The sequence below is a fragment of the Fragaria vesca genome, linkage group LG2 (assembly GCF_000184155.1).
Source record: "Fragaria vesca subsp. vesca linkage group LG2, FraVesHawaii_1.0, whole genome shotgun sequence".
Taxonomy (NCBI): Eukaryota; Viridiplantae; Streptophyta; class Magnoliopsida; order Rosales; family Rosaceae; genus Fragaria; species Fragaria vesca.
The window spans coordinates 26,901,715-26,910,660 of record NC_020492.1 but is presented as its reverse complement, the minus strand read 5'-3'; positions in this window follow the sequence as shown (position 1 = coordinate 26,910,660).

The following is an 8,946-nucleotide window of genomic DNA, read 5'->3' as shown; positions in this document are numbered from 1 at the left end:
CTCTCTCTCTCTCTCTCTCTCTCTCTCTCTACTCTCTCTCTCTCTCTCTCTCTCTCTCTCTCTCTCTCTCTCTCTCTCTCTCTCTCTCTCTCTCTCTCTCTCTCTCTCTCTCTCTCTCTCTCTCTCTCTCTCTCTCTCTCTCTCTCGTCATAAAAAGAGCCGCCATCAGGACATCACCGACGACTCCTCCGTCTTGACATCGCCGACAACTCCTCCACCTCAATGATGACGACAACAATGCCGACGCCTCGACGACATGCGTTTAGGCGTCATCTTCAACTGCATTTTCGATTTCAACAATGAAATCGCCGGTGACGCCTTCAATGTTGGAGAAGACAACCACAATCCCTGATCCTAATCGATTCGCTCCAATCACTCCCCCTAAACGCGCTGAAGCAGCCTCTGTTCATCTCCTCTTAAATGATGTGTCGTCATGGCTCAATCTGCCGTAGTCAATCTTTTTTGGAGTAACTGTTAGGAAATTGGGGGCTCTGTCGACGCTGGTGGGTATTGGGGCCAAGTAAATGGGGGATCCGCCAAGTATCTACCTCAGAGTTGTTTGTGGACTTGCAGCTCAAATCAGCTATGCTCTTGTATCTATGGCAAGACGAGTAATACTACTGTCTACATCTGGTGAAAGGAATTGAAATCTGAGTGGTGGAGCTTAGAATAGTATAATAGCCTAGTATAATATGCGGAGAAAGCTACTCATGTGTTTGTACTTGTATGCTACTACAATACTACCCACCTTGGAATTAAGTTAGTATTATGTATTTATGATATGTGTGGTCATTGTCCACACTTGTATTTCTTGATTAATTTGGTTCGGGTTTATTATCGATGAAATTGTGTTTTTAGTTTTTATTTTGGCATATTGTTCCCAATAGAACCCTTATTGTCCATAATAGATCCTCATAATGCCCTTAATAGACCTCATACTCCTTTCAATAGACCCTCCTACTACCCCCAGTAAAACCCCCGGACAGACCCCAATAGACCTCCTACTGCCCCCAGTAGACCCTCCTATTACCCCCAGTAGAACCCCTAGACATACCCTAATAGACCTCCAATAGACCTCCTACTGCCTCTAGTAGACCCCCCTACAGCCCCCAGTAGATCCCCGAACAGATTCCCTACTGCCCCTAATAGACCCCTACTACCCCCAATAGACCCCTATTGTCCCCAATAGATCCCCTAGCTTTCGTCGGAGTCTGGTCAACGGTTGGCGGAGCCCAATCAACATCATTAGTCGTGGAAATCCGGTCATAGAAACATTATTTTATAATAGACTCTAATAATGGTCTATTGTAGTTTATTTAATTCATTAAGGGTATAATTGTCTTTCTGTTGTTTATGTTAACTCTTGGGAATTTTAAAATTTGATTTTGTTAGTGGGAATAAAATTCTTAAAATTAAGGCTAGTGGGCATTGTCCCTATTTTTTAAGTGTTTGTTCAAGTGCTTCATGTTTTTTGTACAATTCGTGAGAAGATTAAATTGGGATTCCTTTCTATATGTCTTAATTTATTTATAATATATCTATATACAGTTCCTATCCAGAGCGAAGTTTCGCTCTGAAATTAAAGTATGAAGTTTTTTATTTCACTCACTTTTTCGTCATATTTCTACATCTCCATCGTTCAAATTACTTATACTAATGTATAGATCATTCATACAAAATTTCATCAAGATTGATGATCATTTGGGTACTGAATTAGATCAAATTAATAAACGGACCATAAATTTGTCTAACCAGAACTGTTTATGTAAATAATGATTACGAAAACCCAAACGATCTTCAAATTTGATGAAACTTTGCAGAAGTGATCTATGCATTAGGTTCTATAAACTAAACGGTGGAGATGTGAAAATATGACAAAAAAATGAGTGAAATAAGGAACTTCACACTTTAATTTCAGAGTGAAGCTTCGCTCTAGATAGGGACTGTATATATATATACCACTTAAAAAAATGAAAAATAAAAAAAATTCATGAATTACATTATGCAATGGTATTATGTCATAGCAAATGGCTTTAGTGGCAAATGCTGGCATAGCCAATGGTATTAGCCAAGGCATGTCTGTCGTGGTAATAGTATGCGATGACAAAGTTTTGTTGTCACTAATGCTCTTGCGATGGCACAATTGTCGTCGTTAATACCTTTGGCGACACAAGTATTTGCGAGATAACAGCTAGATAGGGAAGGGTTTGAGGGTTCCGCAATAAGTACTAGTGTTGGTGAATCTCTCAAAAGAGATCACGAAGTGGACGAAGGCTAAAGTTTTGGTTGAACCACTATAAACCTGTTGTGTTTCTATTTTCATCTATTTTAGCTTTCTCCTATCATCTGCCCCTTTTTCTCCTTCCATTGTTTGTAATTTCTTTTCCAGTGGTCGGTTGAACCACATATGAAACAACCATTCTATTTTAGCTTTGCTTATATACCACAAAGCTAAAATAGATGAAAATAGAAACACAACAGATTTATAAGCCAAAACTTTAGCCTACATCCACTTTGTGATCTCTCTTGAGAGATTCACCAACATTATGAAAAAAATTTAGGTATTTACAAGTACTTACAACAAAAACCCTCAAACCCTTCCCTATTTTGCTCTTATCTCTCTATCACTCTTGATTCTCTAGGTTTTTAGTCTCACATGCACTTACAGAACCCATGCAGCTCCTATTTATTGAGATAAAGGTTGTTGCTACAACATGGTTTAGGACTCTTAAACCTAATAGACATAAGTCTATTACAATTCCTGATAGAACCTTGAAAGACTAACTTTCCTATAACTTATAGAACAGATACAGTATTGTCCTCTTTCCATTCTAGACTTGGATTTGCACACTAAGTCCTAACTTCCAGATTGTATCAACGAGCCAAAACACATCACTCATCAATGATTCCTAGAGAGGCAACCAACCTTACAGAAACTTCATCGACCATGTTGAGAGGTTGATAGAGAGAATAAAATGAGTCGTTGTCAAGTGAAATGTTAGAAACCTCTAGCTTTGTAATTGTCTTTCTTTATTAGATTACCTTTATTATATACAGTAAAATCTTGATAAATGAATATTCGATAAATTAATAACCTCAATAAGATAATAACTTTTCTAGACTTCATTTAGGTCCCAACGAATATATAAAGTAATAATTTATTAAATAAATATTTAAAATATCACAAAAATGTTCTAGGATATTCTGTATCTTTCTAGATATTCTTTATGTGTGCCTTGGCCTTATGTCATTAGAATATGTAGTTTGACTAGATCTATGTATTCATATCCTTACCATATTGGTATTGTGTAATTCCCTATATAAAAGGCTCATATCAATGAATAAGATGATGATTCTCTTGCTATCTCTTTGTCTCTACACTTTATCCTTCATCACGTTATCATACACTTTTTTCTAACCCTAGAACTAATAGCCCACCATTTTTTCCCAAACCCTAAAAACCAAAACCGGAGGTTCTCCACCCTGCCTTGGCTGTTGCCGCCGCCATCGCTTCCCGGCCGTCCACTCCGCTGCTTTCTTTTCATCCGATCAAGCATCCAAGTGTTTACGGTATGTTTATTTTACAACCCTAAAACTCTTTCAAGTTCAATAACCTCGGGGGAGATAAAGTGCTTTCTCCCCTTCTTCTACTCTATTCTATGTTTGGGTCGGTGTATTTGCAGGTACCAAAAATCCTGGAATTTTATTCGCGGGTCAAGAGTGTGTTTGATCACTCTTGTTTCCTTGTCCGGGTTGTGTATGATCAACCCCGACCTATCACCGGATTGTGTTTGATCAATCCAAGGCCTTTTTCCGAATTGTGTTTGATCAATTTGCGGCTTTTCCGGATTGTGTATGATCAAACCAAAGGACAAACCATTAAAAGCATTGTTTGTGACCTCTATCGAGTCTCATAACAGCTTGGTTTTGTATGCAAGAGCAATGTAACATTCTGCTCCTTTGAGTTTTGACGTACTCGATGTCTAAGGCGAATCATCGCTTGGTATCTGTGGAACCTTTCATTGGAAAGGATTAAACCACATGTTGTGACCCCCAGGCTAACAAGCCTAGATGCCGAGATTTCACATCTCATGCGCTTAAAGTCTTTGAAGCGCCACATCGACAAAAGTCTTTAATGGCAATTTGTGCAAAAAGTAATGACCACAAAGTATTGTGGAATGCACTCATGGAGCGTTTCTCGAAACGTTTGTATAACTCTACTTGTTGAGTTATTAGTCAAGTGGATTGCTTACCACCTTAATTGACTACATATTGTCGATGATCTTTTGTGGCATCATGATCCATAATGTTTAGCGGATTCGATTATCATCAAGTTCTCTAGGTCCTCTAAGTTGGTTTGGAATTACCAACGAGACTTGATTTTGATTATACAAATGAGAATTGTACATACGCTAATGCGATAAACCTATTTGGGATTATCCCATAATGTGGGGACAACAATATGGGTCACGGCAACGGCAGAAAATGTCGTGCCGATGTCTAGAAAATAGGAGGAGGTGTCACCGGCCCTAATAGTGACACTCCCGGTCTAGACATCAATCTGTCAAAACTACTCACGTTATAAGACTTATGACAATGCAACCGTTGTGGATCTCCGGATCACTGGTTCAAGAGTTGTCGAGCTCTCCTTCAAATTATGAATGCATACAAAAAGGTACGAAAAATCAATATGAGGACAATAATCTTCGGATCCTGCTCTAGCTACCCATGACTTTGACGTCATCGGCTAGACATTGATTTTCGTTCCAAGCTATATGTAATAAGGCGTTCTATCGACGTCCTTCGTCTATTTGAGACCTCGATGTACTCACATTAGTAATGATGAATGCTTTGAGAATTTTTTCGAAGTGAAACTATTCTCCTCTTATGGTTCATGTTGATTTACAAACAAGATGTACATTCTTACATCGTCCTTAGAAACATGGCATATTGTGCCGATTTTGGTCCCTTCCTTTGAAGGTAACTCATGGCACCGCATCCTTAATGAGGATCGCCCACGTGTTTCCGGTTAAGTTAAGTCTTCTACCCTATAGCAGATTTTCCATCATCAATTGTTCAACAAAGCTCATCCAAGCTCAGTGTGATGTCTTAGAATTGTCCGAAATTAAGGAGATAGTGGTTTCAAGTGTGCCTCGCACTACCGACCCTCCACGGACATGCCTGGTCATACTGATTTGGAGTTACAGAAAGCTTTTGATTTTGGATCCCTCTACGCTATTAAACCAATTGCCGTCTTGCAAAAGACGTTGAAGACTTATCAAAACCAGAAAATTATCATCATGATCGAATTCTCTAGATCCTCTGAGTTAGTTTATGTTCATGTCAAGGAGCTTTTGCTAGCTAGTCATAGAGTTTACGACCTTAGAACAACCAAAAGGACTTGGTTTTGATCATACACACGTCACTTTTGGCTAAGGCAAAAGCCTACACGCCACCTGCAAGCTTCACATCTTCGCACATGCCAATTCTGCGAAAAACAACAATCTGTCCCTTCTAGATAGTCAACTTCGTTTGAGCTTTGTGAACAGCTCCGGATGAACCAGACAATGAGCTTTATATCATTGGAAAGCTCTACGAGTCTAGTTTTCAGAACTTTTCACGGTTCGTCCATATCTATTTTAACAACGAAATTATGGCTGTTTTTATGCACTCTCGGGATTGCAGCTTTTCGTAGCTTCTTTCAATCGTTCTAAATGGTTCAAGTGGAACTATTAACTCACGTATCTACTCTTTCTTGTAGATATGTCTCATCGAGACATTGAGTGCTTCGCAGATAGTGGAACTATCCACAACATTCTATGGAATCGGCAACTATCTTTGGATTTTGTGCCATTGTAAATCTCTTGTGACTACAATAATTGAATCATACCGGTCATTCACGGACGCGGTTTAGCTTGAATCTTGATGCCTCATGTCACCATGATCATTGTCACAGATACCCTCTATGCATTGAGAGGCAATCGAACTATATTGAGCTTTAAAGACATTCCTGCTAATAGTTTTCATTTGAAAACACATTGTGAGAACGAACAAGAATTCTTTTGTGTATACCTTCTCATGAATGCGGACTGAAGCGCATCTTGGAGAAATTCATGAGTCAATCTAATGGACTGTATGTCACTACGATTCGAATATCGAATCTCATGTTGTCGCCAAACATGATATTTGGGACACAGACTCATATAGGCTTTGGTTTGACCAAATTGGTCAACCTGGAAGAGATATAATGGTCCAAATTTTGAGAAATTCTCATGGACATCCATTCTTCCGCTCAAAACGAAGACATTCGAGATCTAGCATCACCATGAAGCATGGTGGTGACCCGGGGGACATTGACGTCACCCGAACATGACTCCAACTTCCTGGAGGTCGTCCGGTCAATTCCTCGAGCAATTGAGATGCATCGGCCTTCCCTCAATGCCGCATTGGCCCCCTGCAATGCTCATTGCTCGTTTTGAAAGCCTATTCTTTAGCTAAATTAGAAGTGAGACCCTCCTACGCTAAATAACACAAAAGTGAACATTCTATTCTTACATCAAACTATGTAGATAGATACAACCAACTTGCGGACACCTTTTTATGCTTTATGGTGTTGGTTAAAGTGTCAACACACTGGTCACATGTTACATTATTATCTACTGCTTATGCTGCTTATACTTCTACGGGCTCACTACCCCTTTTTTAAAGAAGTTTATCGGGATGTAAGTTGAAGTGTCCTGTACCCCATGTTCACACACAATACGGTCTCACCGAGGCTACGACCAAACAACTTTAGCTTGTCGCTCGAACATTATTGATGCGCACCAAATTTTTCTATTGCGTATTGGGGCTATACAATATTTGCATGCAGCTTTACTATTCTTCTACGACCCACCATCATTGAATATTTTTGTACTACAGCTCGTGACTGTGTACCAGGATTGCAATCCTCAAGCTCAAACAAGATTGAAACGGATCTCCAATCCTTAAGCTCGGCTAGATGTTTATTCTAGGTGTCAAATCGCACTGCCACTGCGCACAATCATAGGTCATTTGAGATGAATAAGTATTTAGGTTGGATGTGAACCTCCACCTATAATCTGCATATGTAGAAACCTTGTCAGGCGATCTCTTTCACCACTATATTGCGGATGGTCACTTTGATGAGACATTATTCCCACCGTTAGGGGGAGATAAGAACACAAGTGTTCAAGTGGAACGACGTGAATTGTCGTGGTTTGTCCCCACTAAATCTCATCTTGATCCCAAATGCTTAAAGTGTTAAAGTGACGAGATCACATGCTGCAAATATGTCAACAAGGTTTGATGTCCCATTAAGAGAACATAGCGCGACCAAAAGGTATTGGTCTTGACGCCATCACCATGGATGGTGATATAGTGACGTCTTATAGTGGCAAAATTGGTGTCACAAGACCGTGTGGGTCCCCAAAAGGAGGGAGACCCTTAAGTTCGATATTTTCTCGCACTAGGAAGAAAGCGAGCTTGGCACAACCTGATCCATTGATCAGTGATACTCAAATCCGTCTCATGAAGTCTGAATTGTGATTATCGTTGGGGGACGCCTCAATGTCAAATCCAATCCATATAGAGATCTCTACAAGTATTACACTAGTGTACATGAGGACGTGGGATAATAAGTCTACTATCGAACCACCTTTCGTTGATGAATATCAACTTAGTTGATTGGCCTAATGGAAAGATGCGATCCAACATTAACAAAGAGATAGGTCATTGGGCAGGTGATGCAGACACCGCAAGCTAAACCTTATCAATTATACCTTTGTTAGATAGCGTAGTGAGAACAAGAGCTTAGACTCACCTTATGGCGCAAGGTCTCTCACTAGCACGCACTGAGATCGACTACGATGAGATATGCTCTCGTAATGGATGTCATTGAACTCCACTACTTTGTCAGTTTGGTAGTTTTCGAATAATTGAACATGCAGCCTATGAATGTGGTCATAATAATATCTCTATGGGATTAGTTATATACATGAAGGTCTTAAACGGACTTCAGTCATCTGAATCAAGTGGCTCCAGACCACAAGAGCACGTGTTTGCTAAATGTATTGAAACGCAAATGGACTCTGCTTGATTTGGAAAGGATATGGTGAATTATGCCTTTGCATGTTTATTCCGGATTTACATGGACTCTTGATGGATCAAGAGATGCCAATATGTATCAACATCCGAAGAAAAAGATCTTGGGAAGACACGGTCTCGATAAGGCACTCGATGACTGTATTGATAATTATTTTTCATCAATCGGCTTAGGCGCTCTAACGAAAGTGAGGCCTACATATACTCCCATGATTAGTCAAGGTCTTTACTCTAAAGAGAGATCCGTTGTTTTGTCTAAAGCAAGATGACAAATATGTGTTAAGAGATTAAGTTCTCATCTAAGTACAATAAGACGCATGAATGTACTCAACACAATACGAAAAACTTGACATCTCATTCACTATGAAAAGTTGTAAAGCTAACTGTAGCTATGCACCCACACAATGCCAATGTAATGACAGTAACTCCTTTTCAATACTTAATGGTATGAAAGGTTGAAGCTTATTCTATCCCTACATAAGAAAGACACATCAATAGCGAAATCAGAATCTGCCAAGTTTTGTAGGTCAACTTCCACGGGATCTACAGGAAATCTCACTCACTGGAAAATGGTGAAATTGGTACCATTGGAAAAGTCTATGTGTCTACTTTCCAGGGACACTAACCATTTGATCATATCTATCATATTGAGTGAGTTATGGCCGTTTTCGTAAAGTAGGACGAATCTGTCCGAGAATCTGATTTTGGCAAAACAGTCAACTTCAACGGGACTTTGTGAATAGCTCCTGACGAACCAGAACGTGTGTAATATACGGTTGGAAAGCTAAATGAGTCTAGTTTCCAAAACCATTTACGGTTCGTTCA